Genomic DNA, 17,472 nt, shown 5'->3' with positions numbered 1-17,472 from the left:
CTTGTACATTCAATTCTGGATGCAACAGGTATTTTCCCTCCCCTACAAGGAAGCTTGGAAGCCCCATTCTCCCTTTTAGAGGGAAGTAGAGTACATGCACCTACATTATATGTACCACTTGCATCCAGTTAGAGCATGCAGTACAGAGTGAAGCTGGATTAAAAGTTTTCTATATTCTGTTACACAGATATGTCAGTGTTCCCACCCTATATGTTGTTGTCATAATCTTTGTATAAAGTATATCTTGTAAGGTATCATTTAAAAATTTATACTGTAATTTGCTGATCAGTAATATAATGGCAAAATGCACATAGCAATGTTATAAGCTGAAATCATGACCAAAAGTAGGTTTTCCAGATAAGTCTGGGGAGTGGCCAAACCAGCTCCTCAGAGACAAAGGATAAACTGATGCCTCAGGCACATGCAAACAAATCTGATAGACCATTTAATCTGCTAAGTGTCCATTCTTTTGCAGAAAAGGGGCAAGGGAAAAAAAATAATCTACATTTTAGCAAAGAAACAGCATGTAGTTTCCTTCCACACACACTGCCTTGCTCCCAGCTGGAAATGTTTCTCAAAGCGGGGACAGGACTATTAAAAAAAAAAAAAAAAAAAAAGGCGCACCCACCCCCTTTCATTCATTGCACTTGAAGAGACAAAGGAAGCAGTCATTAGCCTCTCTTGGAGGGGTTCTGACCTGAGAGTTTGGTTAGTAATCTGCTGAAGTTTGTGGTAAGAAAACTTTGCTTTGAATCTAATACAGTTTGATAAATTAGGCACCAGTAAGTGTTTTATCTTCGTTTTTGTATCTTTCATTTGTAACCATCTCTGGTTCCTATGCCTCATTACTTTTATTCATCTAAAATCTCTTTGTAGTTAATAAACTTGTTTTACTGTTTTATCTACTCAAGTGTGTTTAAGGTGAAGTGTCTGGGTAACAAGTTGTGCGCATATTATTCCCTTAAGGAATAAAGGGACTCAATATATTTGTACTGTACAGCAGAGGGCTGGGCAGTACCGGACATACATTTCTGGGGGGGAAATCTGGGACTGGGAATGCGTTGGGGTCACCCTGTAGAAATCTTTAAGGCTGGTAGAAGCCAGGATGTGGCTGGCTGCGGCACACACAGATGTAATTGGAAGGGACTTAAATGCTGGAGGTTGTTTGTGAGTAGTCCAGGTTGGAGGTTACAGCAGCAAGGGCATCCTAGGTTACAGGACAGGAGTCACACAGCTACTCATTGGTCTGGATTGTAACCTGGTGTGTCAAAATCTGGTGCACAGATCTGTTTTTGTATAGTGCAGTCCTAAACATCCATGTCTAAAATGCCCTCCTGTGGCAAACCATGGCACACCATGCACAGCTGCCTCAGTTTCCCCTTTATAAGGGCCATACAAAAGAATATTAGTCTCTTGCAGCAACAACTTCAAACCCTTTATATTAAGTGCCATGGTCTGCAAATTGCTTGTAGCAAAGATGGTTCCTCTTAAAACCACTAAGTAAAACAAGGTTACAACAAAGCAGCTCTTCCATGCCATTCATAAGTCGCCATTCCCAGATCACCCACTCCAGCTCCAATAACCACTGTAGCAGTTCCATTAGCCTCCATTCCCAGTTCCTACTCCCTGAGAGTTCCACAACCTGCTTTGCTTAAGAGTTCTCCCATAACCCCAGTCAGGACTTCCAGGAGAGGGCTCCCTACAGTGTTTCACTCCCCCAGGAGTATTATTTTGGAGACGTTCTATGGCCTATTTTATAAAAACTAGTTGACCACAGAGGTCCCTTCTGGCCTTGGAATCTATTAATCTAGGAGGGCTCCCTGTAGCTTTATACTCCCCAGGCCTCCTTGTCTGCGAGTCTGATCCCTGTTCCTCAGGACCTCCCTCCAGAGTCAACCCCTTGCTTCTGGGTATGGCTTACACTGCTGACATTGGTTCTTCCCTTCATTCCTAGGGGCCATGCATAAGCCTTCCTACAACCCTAGCTCTAGCCCATCCTCCCAACCGTTTTCCACAGAACTCATTGCCAGGAGCTCAGTTACTGCTCTCCTGCAGCTCCTCCTCTCAAGCAACTCTCTGCTTTTTCTACCACTCCTCTGTTCTCAAGCAGCTGTCACTTGCCTCCTTCCTGAGTCTTTCAGGCAGTGCTCACCTGCTCCCTTTTCCTCACGGTGCTCTCTGAGGCCTAATTGAGGTCAACTGACCACTCACAGATTCACTGGCCTCTTCTCTCTTAAAAAGACCAGAATCTCCCTATGATAATCCACCATCCTACCATTTGTGCTATCACAGCATCCATTTTGTGGCTTTGTCTCCCCTCCAAAAGTGATTCTCCAAAAGTATTGCAAACCTAAGTGCAGCTAATGTGTGACTGATATCCATGCCATCTGTGAGGTAAATTACTAAAATAAATTCCCTGACAAGAGTGTCCAGACTTCCGACAGTCCCTAATTAAGCAATCTCTCTTGCTAAATCCACAGAGATAGTCATCCAATAAGCCAAGCAGTAAAACACCTGTTCCACACATTCAAGTTCTTAGGCAAATTCCAAAAACAATAGGCTGCATTATGGCATGGCTGTAACAACTCCAGCGTTAAGGTTAAAGCTCGCTTCCCTTTATAAATCCTGTTTTTAAACTCTTCTCCTGCAACTTCTGCACATACAAACCCATCTTTCGGAAATTTCACATGCTGCATTTCAGCTGAGGCTGGAGTCTTCCTGAGAGGGGTTTTTGTTTGTTTTAGTTTTGTGTTTAAAAAAATTGTTTCAAAGTCAGTGTTTAGAAGATATTCCTGCCTGGTATTTTGGTATATTTTCCTAACATTTCAGATTTCTTTTTGTTCATTGTACCTCCAAAAGAATGCAATCTAACAACTCATAACATATTTTATTGGCCTTGCTGATGTTAAGTACCTTTAATAGTTAAGCTGAAGGAATGAGGGGAGAAGGGATTTTTTTAAATATTAAGAGTTGTTTAAAAATTCATACAGCTGTATAGATCAGTATTATTCTCTCTCTCTCATACACACACACACACACACACACACACACTTGTTAAAGAGCATGAAGGTGGCTCAAGTATGTTCTCTCAACACTAGCAAGGAAATCCTGACCCTGCCAGTCTCCAGCCATTATCCCACTGCATCATTCCTCTCCACTATAGGGATGTGCCAATACTCTAACATGCTCAACTTAATGTTAATAATACTGACACCCTCAGTGTTGTTACGTGGGCCAGATCCTGTGAGGGGATGAATTCCTGGACTGCCCACTGAGTGCAATTAAGGTAGAACATGCATATCTGAGCTCCATATATGCTCGTAAGAAACTAAATTTGTTTGAATATCACCTGTATTAACAGAAAGATAAAATTTAAAGCTAATTACAGTTAAAATCCTTTCCCAGTGTTAATGACTTCAGAAGATATCTATGAAGAAATTCAATGGAGTGATAAGTTTAGGAATAGTCTTTATTTGCAATTCACAGAACAAACTCAAGATAACCATAATTCTTTCACTTCATCCTTGCCCCTCTCAAAGCCTTACCGTTAATCAGAGATTTTCTCTTCACTGCTACAAAAAGCTGCATTACCATCGGATAGCTAGTGCTCATCAGCTCTTCCTCTGTAAAATCTCAGTGGAGACAAGGTACTGTAATTTTAAATAGTGTTTCATTGGACCTGATTCATGATTTTTAATTGTTTTGGAGTTGACAACTTAAATTTCTATGCAAGCAGATATCAAGAAACATGAGCTCTAGCCCTAGCTCTGACATGACTTTTCTAAGGCAACAGAAGGAATGTCATTTAACCTCAGTGCTGCAGGTACCCCATCTGCAGAATGAGCATACTTACTCACAGGAATGTTGAGAGATTTCATTATCCAGCTGCTATTTGTAAAATGCTTCAAAAAGGAAATGGGGGGGAGGAAAATGGGAGCAGTATCAATAAGAAACCAGCAGCCAGGCCATTAATCCTGTTGTGGGATCTCAAAGCTGTGCTTGAGGGGCATAAAATGGGTGCACATCGCACAAATCTTGTGAGACAGCCTTGGAATGTTGCTTGCTTGTGGTGGCAGCTGAAGCAGGACCTGCAGGCTGCATCACTGGGGCTAATGTGACAGAGTGGCTGCAATCAATCTGCAAGGCTTGGAAGGTTTGGTGGCTCAATGAAAAAACATCTCTGTAGCTTTAAAGGCTCTCCAACAGGTAGGAGGTTTGAGCTGAAAATCTGCCCTCCCCCCACTTTTGTAGCAGAACTGAGAGAAAGTAGATAGGACAGAATTGAAACTGTGTTAAATGCTCTTTAGAAAAGTTGTCAAAAGGTAGTGTCCTGTGCCATCAGAACAAAGGTGACCACTTCCTTTATTTACCAGGAATGGTACACTGTTAAGAGACAGCCATTTTACATTATACTTGAATGAACATAGAAATAACAGTTCTTGTGATAACATTGTCTAACTGTTAGCTATATGAACTCTTAGCTATATGTAGATATTAGGTGCCCTCAAAACACCTAAAATACAGTAGATTAGATATGGATCTATGGATTTTCTAATTCCTGCAGAACTGATGCTAGTTTGCATAAAAGCCAAATCCCTAGATGTAGGGGAGTCACAAAATTAAGGTCTGGGTTAGGATCCAGAAAATCATGTTTTACCACTTTGTAAAGAGATTTGAGGACTATGAACAGAAAAATCACTGTACAATTGCTAATATTGTATTATTATTATGACTACAATACTATCATCCTTTCCCAAGTGTTGGGGGCATTCAAATGGGGACTTGGTTCTGGCTTATCTTTCCTACAAGCCAAAACACAAGCAGGTACCTTACTGAGAGATTTAAACAATTGTGTAATTGACAAGACAAGGTGGGAAAACCCCTGCAGCGTTTGGGGCTTAATATGAAATGTTTAATATAATAAAGTTCATATTTCTGTGTTCATGTTCTAAGTATAAACCATATATTGTGCTGGAGTTGATAAAACCAGAATAGTAGTAGACAGAAATAAGTCTATTTAGCAATAAAAATTAATCTTCATATGTTTGAAACACCTAATTTTATAGGAAGTGTCACACTACGAGACCTACTTGTCTTCCATTTTCACACATTTCCTGTGTTTCATGTGCAGTCCATTCATCAGCAAGAAAGAGACTATTTGACCTCTGTGACTGCTGTTCATTCTGCAGGGAAAATGTAGAGATATAGAATTACAACATCAGATGACTTTAAATAAAGGATGCTAAACATAGAAGAAAGAGTGAGGGTTAAATCCAGACTCTGATAATGTGTGAGGAAGTTAATCTCTTATTGCAGGTTGCTGACAGGCTAAGTTATCATGTCTGTAAAACACATTATATATGATTTCACCAAGGTATAAAACTACCAATGGCCTCTAAAAAAAGGACACAGTAGTAATAAGAAGGATACTGAATCTTTTCTGGTCTTTTCCTGTATCTCTTTCCTCTTGCAGGAGTATTAGCCAGAAATTACTTGTTACTTTCTCATATGCTCATCTTCATTCGGCTCATCAGGTTCACTTATCATTAGGTCTCTCTACTCACACTTGAGCTGAGTCTGCCTTTACTACAAAGAAGAGAAAAGCAAGTTAAGGGTTAGAAACTATTTTAGTAGTAACAGCAAAAGTACTGTGTCTGGAGACAAGAACAGGGAAAACTTAAGAGTCAGGACTCCTGGGTTCTATTTATGCCATAGCTGGCAAGCTTGCCTTTCACCAAAAGAAGATGGTCCAATAAAAGATATTACTTCACTTTGTCTCTCTAATATCCTGGGACCAACTTGCATTCAATACTACTGCAATATACTGTGATACTAAGCAACTCATAATCACTGCTATTTGGTTTCCCCCATCAGTAAATGGGAATCTTCTGCTCTTCCCTGCCTCACAGGAGTGCTGCAATCTCTATTAATGTTTGTATATGCTCAGAGATCCTTGGAGATGCCACATAAACGGGAATTTCAAGTCTGAGTTATTTTACCTCCATATTTGGCACTGGAACAGCCACTACTGAAATACTGTGTCCAGGTCTGGTGTCCACAATTCAAGAGGGATGTTGATAAATTGGAGAGTATTCAGAGAAAAGACCCACAAATGAATAAAGCATTAGAAAACTTGTTTTATAGTGATAGACTCAAAGAGCTCACTCTATGTAGATTAACAGAGAAGGTTAAGTGGTGATTTGATTACAATCTATAAATATCTACATGAAAAACAAATATTTAACAATGGACTCTTCAACCTAGCACAGAAAGGTACAACACAATCCAATGGCTGGAAGTTGAAGCTAAACAATTTCAGACTGGAAACCACCATAATTAAAAACAAAACAAAAACAATAACAGTAAGTAAACACTGGAACAATTTATCAAGGATCATGGTGGATTCTCCAACACTGACCATTTTTAAATCAAGATTGAATGGTCTAGAAGCTCGGCACTAGGAATTATTTATGGGAACGTCTACGGCCTGTTCTATATAGGAGGTCAGAATAGATGATTACAATAACCCCTTCTTGCCTTGAAATCTATGAAGGTGTGTGAGGGTGCTGGGAAAAGCACTATTGAGTTCCTGGGGGGAACTAACAGCCCCTCTCCCAGCATAAGCTAAGAAGCCACTGAGCTCAGGGGATGAAGTCAGGGGATGAAGTCAGGGGACAACTAATGAAAAACAGGGATAGCAATTAGGTCATAGGGTCAAAGTCAAGGGGTCCAGAGTGGGACATCAAGCAGAGAACCCTGGACAGTACTCCTCCAAAGGCATCCAGGGAGCCAGTGGACACAGCTCAGAGGAACTCTGCCTGGATACATGACCTGAGGGAGGAGCAGAAATAGGCCCCACAGCCGCAGAACACCTCCCCATCCAGCATCTTCCTCCTGATATGATGGATGGCTGCCTTGGCCGTTGACAAGGGAGGTTGACAAAAAAGTCTTGACTTCATGGGGCCATGGAAAGGGTGAGTGTGCATCAGGAGGTGCAAGGAAAAGTGCAGCTGGAACCTAAAGAGAAAGTTCTGGAGGAGCCGGAAGAGGGGCTCCATGTAAATGTGCACCAGGGTCTCCCTCATGCAGCAAGAGGGGTAAGTGTCAGGAATGGGGTGAAATAACTCAGGTACATGACCATGCTCACGACTCCATGAAGGAGCCACCAATTCATATCCTCTGTCATCCAGGGTGGAATGCAGACTGGCCTACCGGCGCTTCTCACCATGAGCAGAGATTGGGAGGGCGGGGAGGAGGGGGGGGGAAACATTGGGTCCATTTCCCACGCATCATATCAATTTGGGGGCATAGCAATCAGAGAGACAGCAAGAGGGATTCTAGCCAGTGGGGCTGTTACACCCTGGGCAACAGCTGCTGTGCTAGCACTCTGATCACTGCAACTCTGATTATTCTGTCTACAGCAAACCTCATTAAGGAGAGCTGTGCCAAATTGGCAGGCAGAAGACACCTAAGAGGCTAATTAAGCCACAAAAGGCACAAGAAGGAAGTGGGAAAAGGGGGAAGCAAAGAGCATGTGAACTCTTCCCCTATCCCCCTCCCCCTCTGCCTTGGGCTGGGGTGGTTACATAGTGTGTAAGGGTGCTGGCCACTAATACTATAAATAAACTACATTAGGTGTTTTACCAGCATAAGAGGTCTTAGAACTGTTTGTGGACTTGAGCAGAGGTTGGACCGAATACAAGATACCATTAAAAATAAACCACTATTCTTGCAAAATATACAAATAATACACTAGAACACCACATGCAACATACTACAAATACAGCAAAGTAACATACAAATGTATCAAGTACACCACCAACTTCTATAAGAGCACGTTAAGGAAAGGTCTAAAATCACACCACTGGGAATTGATCAGCTGCCTCCTGAGCCCCCATTAATGACCTGAAGTTGCTCTGCAGGCACCATGCCTCAGTTTCCCCGCTTCTTTAGCTCAGGGTCCATTAAATCAAACAATCAAAGCAACTTTTGTTTGGTTCAGCAATACCCATCCTTGGGGCTGGATTTATTAAAATAAACTCATTCCCAAAACAAAGCCAAAATACCCATCAAGTACATGCTCCCAGTCTTTCCCACGGGGGGCCTTCCAAACCTTCCCGGCCTGAAACCTTTTCCCTGAATTCTCAGGGTTCCCTGCTGGAGTCTACTTGCCCCAATAGTCTTCCCCTGCCATCTCTTTACACCAGGCCACCCCGTTACACCGACTTTCCTCATTTTGTCATCACTGCCATGCCATCAAAGAAATATGAAAAGGAGCCTGTGTCATGATATTTCAAGAGTTCAGTTTTTTCCAAGTGAGAATCTGAAGAGATGGAGTGGAAATATCATGAGAATTATTCCCATGGTATTTCTCACATTAGGAAACTAAAGTAAATCCACATCAGCTGCTGGGCATGGTTGTGCCTCAGTTTCAAACCAAATATCTTCTAAGCAAAGATTTGGAGGGTTAAGAGTTTTTTTTGTCCACTTCTCCATTATTTAGTAGACCAGTGGACCTAAAGTCTGAACAAAAAAGACTCTTTCTGTCCTTCTTGGGTATAAACAAGTCCATGCTCATATTTCTGAGAAACTGAGCTTCTTGGGAAGGTCACATATGGACATCTGAATTATGGGCTAAGATAAAGGAGAGAACGTTTTATCCTCATTGAATACCATGTTTAAGGTATTAGTCAGTGAGATTTCTTCATGTAAAGGTATCTTTGTGTTTGAAGATGTATAGAATCCATAGGTCCTCCAAAGAAGGTATCAACTTAGATTTTAGTGCTTTGGGGAAGAGACTGTGGAAGTTTCTTTTTCTGTTTTTGTTCAGCATCTAGCACAATGGGGTATTGATCCATGCCTATGGTTCCACTTCCTACATACTACCACAATACAAATAATAACAATAGCCTTATGTACACGGATGACTTGGGAGGAGAATAGCCAGATGTAGACCATTCCAACAGCCTGTGCTTACAGAGAGATTTTTGGGAAGCAGTCTGTCTAGAGTTGTCTATTGAAAATTGGGAGGTTTCTCTTGAAGTCCAGTGTTTCTTCCTGATCTGGAAATCCAGGTCTGTTCCCAAGCAGCAGTATACTAAGAAGCTACACTGATTAGATCTACTATTATTTTATGACCTTCAGGATGCTGATGTTAAGTGATGTATAATACATCAACCCAGTTTCTTTTTAGCTTTTTCAGACTCTTCTCCAGAGTGCTTCCAAAGTGAACTTTATTGGAACAGAAAGAAAGAAATTCAATCCACTCTCAGCACTCAGCTGTTTCCCCCCATCACCAGGAACACACTTGACTAGTGAAGTTAGGACCAGAGAGGAGTAAAGGACAAAGCTATTATTTCCAGTCAGTCAGAGGGTTTGATGCGAAACTACAGAAAAGATATCTGTGAATTCAGCAGATACAGAGAATGGAAGATGAGATTAAACTGAATCAGACCATGCAAAGTCTTCATTAGGAGTAGTACATCCTGCTAATGGAATGAAGGGCACCTCAATTAGTACAACATACAAAAAAATGAAGTCCCACAGAGTGGCTTAAAATAAGGCATACACTATAGTAGTATAGTGTACACAAGATATTAGGGTAAGAGAGAGAGAGACACTATGTCCAGCCCTGATGAAAAGTATTTGTAATCAAGAGCCTGGCTACACTTAGCGTACAGGAGAACATGAAAAGCAGCAGCAAATCTATTAAATAGATAGTGTGCAAACACAAATACTTAGTAATAAGCAACTAAATTGGCAATAATGCAACAAAGGAAGTATTTGTGCAAAAATCATTTTTGAGCCTTTCCTAATTGGTTTGGTGTCATTGAATTAATTATTGCTTTGAAGCTTATTATTGATTGAGAACAGAAAGTTAGGAAACATTTGGGATCTAGGGGTCTTAGGAGTAGTCAGAGCAGTTATGTACTCCTTGCCTGACCCCACTGAGTGGGGTGGTGCATCAGATTAACAGTGCCCTCCGTGGCCAAGCATGGCACAGCCTCCAGGTTCACATGGCCTAGCAGGGCAGTCAGCCTATTCCTGATGCCCAGGAGTCTGAAAACCTTTCTTCACTGCCATGTCCATCGGAGTTAGTAGGGGAATCCAGGCCCTCCCACTCAACTGGGTTACAGCTCAGGGCCCTTGAGCTAGATAATCTGGATCAGGGTTTGTTGATTCTGACAGTGCCCTGAGCTCCTTCCTACCTGCCCCTGGGTCTCTGCAGGCTCTCCAGTATGTCAGTCAGTTCATACCCTTCTGGTCTGATGTCTCTGGGCAGCTCTTTAGCAGTTTCCTGGCAGGAGCGTCTTTCTCCACCCTGTTCACTGCTCTGTAGCCAACCCCCACCTTTCAGTTTCCCAGTCCTTTTATCCTCCCAGCTGCTGTGATACTGCCAAACAGCAGTAGCTGACTATGCCTGTATTAACTCTTGGTTGCTGGGTTAGCGTGGGGTACATATACCCCATGATAAACCCCTACAGACAGAAGTACTAGGTGGCAGAAGTACAATCCAGAGTGCTACTTTCATTTTTGTGCAGGAAGGGGCAATATTATGCTTATTAGTATTTATTATTTGTATTTCCACCGCACCTAGGAGCCCCAGTCACGGACAGCGATCGCATTGTGCTAGGCACTGTACTAACAGGAAACAAAAAGATAGTCCCTGCTCCAAAGCTCTTACAATCTAATTAGGACCTTAGATTATTAATCAACCTCTTCTTTGATGCTCTGCTGATTTAAACAATAGTAAAATGAAGGCAAATCATCTAATACCCTACAATGAAAAAGAAGCAGTAATTACACTTTCCTTTAACATCAGAGATTATAGCCAAATTGCTCCTCTTAGCTAGAACCTGAACTGTTTTAAATTTCCTCTTCTGACAAAGTTTCTGTGTATGTGTGTGTGCGCGCGCCTTCCTGTTACATTTATTTCTCAGAAGATCTAAGGGTCTTTCCTCATTATGCTAATTCTTGCTATCTGTTGATCTTGGAGTGGAGGGGAAAATAACTTTCTTTTGTGATGTATTTGTTCCCATAAGACAACTGCAAAAAGAAAATCTACCCATATAATAAATTAGAGAATAAAGATGAAGCTCTTTGTTCCAATTTGATACAACTAGGTCAGAAATAACTTGGAGTTATCTTCCCTCCTCATAAGTAGAGTCTTAATTTTCTCTCAAAATGTTTAGCTAAAAACCTAAAGAAGAGAGCTGTCTAACTTGGAAGCTTATCTCCCTCTCAATCAAAAGTTGGCCCAATAAGAGATATAACCTCACACTCTTTGTCCCATTAGCTATGAATATGAAAGCTATGAACATCTGAGCCTGTGCCATAGTGTATGTGCAATAGAAAACAGAATCAGTTTAAACAAGAATACTCTGCACAGTGGCATAGCTATTATATTGTGTACTAAAATGCCTAATCAGCTGAACTGCTGTAAGCGCAGGAGGACTTTTACAGAGGCCCAAAGGCTCAGATAATTAGGCACAAAGGTTCAGAGTTCAGAATTCCTGAATCCTATTCCAACCTTTGTTGCCATTTTAATAGTATTTTACATTTACCTGGCATTTTGTGAGCCTGGCCTAGACTGCACCTCACTCCTACCAAGTTGGTAAATATCATTAGCCCCATTTTCTAAACGCAGTCAGTAAAGTGCAGAGACATTAAATCCCAGATTTTCAAAAGTGTTCATTTATTTTTGGATGTTTAACGTGCGTTGTACTGTCAACGAGACTGAGTACTCACAGGAAATGAATGATAATGAAAAACAAAATAAGAAAAGATACAGAGAAGCAGTGAATTTTGTAGGCTCTGCTGCAAGGGAATGCTGAAATAGTTTTTACTGTCCCTAGGTTTTCCCGGTCCCCAGGTCCAGAGTTCTTTTCTGACCATCCTTAGATTAGCCTGACAATGTTTTCTTGCTGTCCGGAGAAAAATTCCCTTATGTCTCACTCGATCTGCTTATCAAGTCCTAGGTCTTAGACTTCATTATCATCTCACTGTGACATCAACATTTTAGTGTTTCATCAGGACTACTGTCTGGGCAAATACCAGTCTTTATCCCTCATTCAAGGATTATTGTTCTCACATTACTCCTGAGACATTGCCCCACCTTCCTGTATCTAAGACCAGCATTTATCAGGTCATTTTGATCTCCATTCCCTAGAAATTCCCAATAGCCCACTTCCACTTCAATTGAATTGTCTCATTAGCACTGACCCCTCACTTGGTACGGCAACTCCTATCTTTTTATGTACTGTGTATGTATACCTGCCCACTGTATTTTCCACTCCATGAATCTGATGAAGTGGGTTTTAGCCCTCAAAAGCTTATGCCCAAATAAATTTGTTAGTCTCTAAGGTGCCACAAGTACTCCTCGTTGTTTCCACTCAGTAAGGTGATTCACTTTTGATTTGCATTTCCATTGTTGTTTCTTAGAGGAGTTCAGTCAGACCACATCCTCATGCTGGATGTATCCAGCTTCTATCCTAGAGGTAGAATGAAGTCATCAGTTTTCCCTTGCCAGGAAATATACATTATTGAAAGACCACAGGACTTCTGTCATAGCCAGTGTCTGTGTTGCTAGTTGGGATTTCTTTTTATGGTCCAGTTCTGGAAGGTTATATAAATCATGATGTGAGTATATCTTTCCTCTTCAATGAATATAGGTCTTCAGGCACTAGGCTTGTGAATCTGGCAGCTTCCGAAAGCATTATATTCAGTTTTAAATGCCAAAAGAAACACACAAAAAACCAGAAAAATCTATGCTAGTATGTCCTAGGGAAATTTCTTTCAGACCTCCAATTTGTCAGTTCAAGCCTGGGTAGGTTAACAAGAATCCCTGTGATTAAGTGTTAGATTTATGACCTGAGATATAAATGATAGATGAAGTTTTTCAATTTTGATAAAACCATACATTTTACAAAAGTTTGATAACACTTTTTCAAATCCAATCATAATGTAAATCTTTCATGGTTTTAGTTTGGCCATTTAATTATTTTTGTAGTCCCTAGGTTGAAAACTGCAATTTTCCTCAAAATGATTTGGATAAGAGATCCAATTATATCATTCAGCATGATTCTTGATCTAAAGTTGTCATTAAGACAGAGTGTAAAGTTTCCATGTTCCCAAGTCAGCACTGTAATATTTCTGTAACATCAGTTCCACTCACTGTCATAGTTGATTTCCTAAGATGCTTCTTGGTGTTGTCCCATAAGTGCAAATAACATTTATTTTCCTTGTCCTCTAAAATGGTAAAGATCAATTATTTCTAATACTGTATACTTTATAGCATGTTACCATGTTGTTAATACCATAGCAACATAAGGAAATGACATAAGGAAATGAGTAAAGAGAAGCTGTCTGCTGAAATATGTGTAAGATAGAAGCCTCATAAACATACGAACTCTTGACCTGTATGGCTCCAAAAATTCCTGTGCTACCACATTTCTTCCATAGTTTCATGGAGTTTAAGGCCTTGGGGACTGTGACAGGTTTCAATTGGTCCACCGAGCCGCGGGGGGGCGGTGGGGAGCTACTGCCTCACTGGCAGGCCTGGGTCACACTTTTCTGTCACTAGGGAATTAGCGGAGGGAAGTGTGTTGGCCAGAAATAGCGGTGCGCCCCTCAGGCAGGGAAGCGCCGGCACCAGTCTGCGGCGCGCCCCTCAGGCCGGGGGAAGCGCCGGCACCAGTCTGCGGCGCGCCCCTCAGGCCGGGGGAGCGCCGGCACGAGTCTGCGGCGCGCCCCTCAGGCAGGGGGAGCGCCGGCACGAGTCTGCGGCGCGCCCCTCAGGCCGGGGGAGCGCCGGCACGAGTCTGCGGCGCGCCCCTCAGGCAGGGGAGCGCTGGACAGACTCAGTGGCGTTGTCGGGATTCTGCTACCCAAGGCGGGTTGGCCGGGTAGGGGAACGCAGGCCCACCCAACTCCACTGCGTTCCAGCCCAGGACCCTGACAGTGGAGGGTGGGAAGGGTCCAACCACTGGGTCAGCAGGGAGCCATCCGCAACACGCTGACCAAATAGACCCACCACACTCCGCAGTTCTGCCCCTGGGCTACTTCCTACCTGGTCTCTCAAGCGGGTACCTCTGGTCCCTCCAGCTCGTCAGGGTATTCAGCTGCTGGCAGCTCCAGCTCCCGCTCCGTGTCAGGCCCACACTGGCATGGGTTACTGCCTGGCTCCTCCAGTTCCTCCAGGTACTCGGTGGCTGGCAGCCCTGGTAGCCCCAGTCCTTCCTCCAGGTCAGGTTTCTCCTGGTCCAGGCCCTCCCCTGGCTTGGCAGCAGGATCTGAAGGGAACAGCCTGTGTCTGTCTCCCTCCCTGGTTCTGCCCTGACTGGGCTAAGGGCCCTGCCCTTTGTACTTCCTGTTCCACCCCTCCCCTTCCAGGGGTTGGAGTAAGCTTGGTCTGGCCCCACTCACTCTGGCTGAGAGAGTGGCTCTTTACCCTCTGGTTCGGAGGGAAGCCACCCTGGCTCCCTACATGACCATCAGATCATCTAGTTGGATCTGCGTATCACAAGCCATCAAATTCACCCAAGTACCCTTATCCTGATCCAATTGACTTGAGTTCAACCAAAAATTCCAGGAGACTATCATGTGCCACAGAGAGAACAGGAGAGACCGATGCACCAGCAATGCCCAAGACTCCTGTGATGGCAGGGAATCGATTAGGTGAGATATGCCCAGATGATTATAGCAGCAGTCTATAAAACTATAGAAACCTAGGAATTGGCATCTTTGATCAGACCCATGGTTCAGCTAGTCCTTTATCCTGTCTCCAACAGTGACTAATATCAGATGTTTTACAGGAAGATCAAAGCAGACTGTGAAGAACTTCAAAAAGATCTCACAAAACTAAGTGATTGGGCAACAAAATGGCAAATGAAATTTAATGTGGATAAATGTAAAGTAATGCACATTGGAAAAAATAACCCCAGCTATACATACAATATAATGGGGGCTAATTTAGCTACAACTAATCAGGAGAAAGATGTTGGAGTCATCATGGATAGTTCTCTGAAGACATACACACAGTGTGCAGCGGCAGTCAAAAAAGCAAACAGGATGTTAGGAATCATTTAAAAAGGGATGGAGAATAAGACGGAGAATATCTTATTGCCCTTATATAAATCCCTGGTATGCCCACAACTTGAATCCTGCGTACAGATGTGGTCCCCTCATCTCAAAAAAGATATACTGGCATTAGAAAAGGTATAGAAAAGGGCAAATAAAATGATTCAGGGTTTGGAATGGGTCCCATATGAGGAGAGATTAAAGAGGCTAGGACTTTTCAACTTGGAAAAGAGGAGATTAAGGGGGGATATGATAGAGGTATATAAAATCATGAGTGGTGTGGAGAAAGTGAATAAGGAAAAGATATTTACTTGTTCCCATAATATAAGAAGACCACCAATATAGTGGCCACCAAACGAAATTAATGAGCGGCAGGTTTAAAACAAATAAAATGAAGTTCTTCTTCATACAGTGCACAGTCAACCTGTGGAACTCTTGCCTAAGGAGGTTATGAAGGCTAGGACTATAACAGGGTTTAAAAGAGAACTGGATACATTCATGGAGTTTAAGTCCATTAATGGCTATTAGCCAGGATGGGTAAGGAATGGTGTCCCTAGCCTCTGTTTGTCAGAGGATGGAAATGGATGGCAGGAGAGAGATCACTTGATCATTATCTGTTAGGTTCACTCCCTCTGGGGCACCTGGCATTGGCCACTGTTGGTAGACAGGTCTGACCCAGTATGGCCATTCTTATGTTCTAGGAAGGTGTAAGAAATCTTACAGTAAGGAAAACAACCTAACCCCAGGGAAGGTGTCTTCATAACCTGAATTAGCTAGAGATTGGTTTATGCCCTGAAGAACAAGGGTTTATATTCTTGGGCGGGGGGGGGGGTATTATTTAGTTTTAAACCTTGCTATTGTGATTATGAACATTCTTGTTATTCATATAAATTTCCACTGAATCTTACTGAGGTCTTGGTTGCAGTGATATGCTTTAGCAAGTGTTCCTCAGGCTAATTGGGTATTTTGCTAAAAAGTATATCCCATTTCACATGAGTAATTTTACAGGATGTACCATATTAATTTTATTATTCATTTATAATTTTACAATCAGTTTTATTACCTAAGAAACTTTACCTTCTCTTTGTTTGCTTTAAGGAACCAGGACTTAAGACCTAAAAGTGGCAATACTTCAACAAAAAAACTTCAAAAACAGACTCCAACGAGAGACTGCTGAATTGGAATTAATTTGCAAACTGGATACAATTAACTTAGGCTTGAATAAAGACTGGGAGTGGATGGGTCATTACACAAAGTATAACTATTTCCCCATGTTTATCCCACCCGCTGTTCCTCAGACATTCTTGTCAACTGCTGGAAATGGCCCACCTTGATTATCACTACAAAAGGTTTCTTCTCCCCCCCCCATTGTTTCATGTTCTCTGTGTATATAAATCTCCTCACTGTATTTTCCACTGAATGCATCCAATGAAGTGAGCTGTAGTTCACGAAAGCTTTTGCTCAAATAAATTTGTTAGTCTCTAAGGTGCCACAAGTCCTCCTTTTCTTTTTGCGAAAACTGGCAATGTTTATCTCAGTTTAAAGTCAAACCTATAAATCATCCTACATTTTAACTGGTTTCTACCTAAGCCAAATCCATAAACTGTAACTGGTCTGGGTTCACGCAAAACTTGCCATAATTCACTTGAAAAAATCAACCAGGCATATTGAAACATTCACAAAATTTCTGTAAACCTGGGAAATTATCAGATACTTGGTTTCATGTTAGGTTCAAAAACAGTTGGCTCAGCTATAGTGAAAAGACCTCTGCATTAGTAGGATGTTTGAAATGAAAACCAGGGGTAGATGTAAGGATGGACACAGATGGCAAATACTGTGTTCTCTCTGTTATAGGCCAATACCTACTGAAGTACCTGGATGATCACTTAACTGAGATCCATCTCTCTGAGTTCCGTAGTTAATTTTCAGATCACTGACTTCAACTGATCATTGATTTCAATGGGCCCTACCCTTTATCTTTAAATATATCTATTATCACAGAGAGTAACTAAGGGACAGAATCTGCCAGTTGTACTCACACGTAATAGTATTTTACTCCCTGTATAATCCCAGTGAAATCATCAGGATTATTCATGGATTAAGGTACAGAATGACTAAAGACAGAAGAATTAGACCCTGAGTGGACACACATCTCCATTTCAAATGCAATACAGGAAAGTTAGCATTCTACAGAGAGAAATAAAGCCACAAACATATTTTTAAAAATAAAATATTTATGTTTTAATTAATCAAGAAATAGGACAGCCATGCTCCCACTGACATTTCATCTCAGTTCTTTTCTTAAGATTTTCTTATTTATATCATCAGAATGTATAATCAACACTATGTAAAGAATGTATAGGTGAATACGTATAATAACCGTGTACTGAAAAA

Source organism: Dermochelys coriacea, chromosome 7 (assembly GCF_009764565.3).
Source record: "Dermochelys coriacea isolate rDerCor1 chromosome 7, rDerCor1.pri.v4, whole genome shotgun sequence".
Lineage (NCBI taxonomy): Eukaryota > Metazoa > Chordata > Testudines > Dermochelyidae > Dermochelys > Dermochelys coriacea.
Note: the sequence above shows the minus strand (reverse complement) of the source record.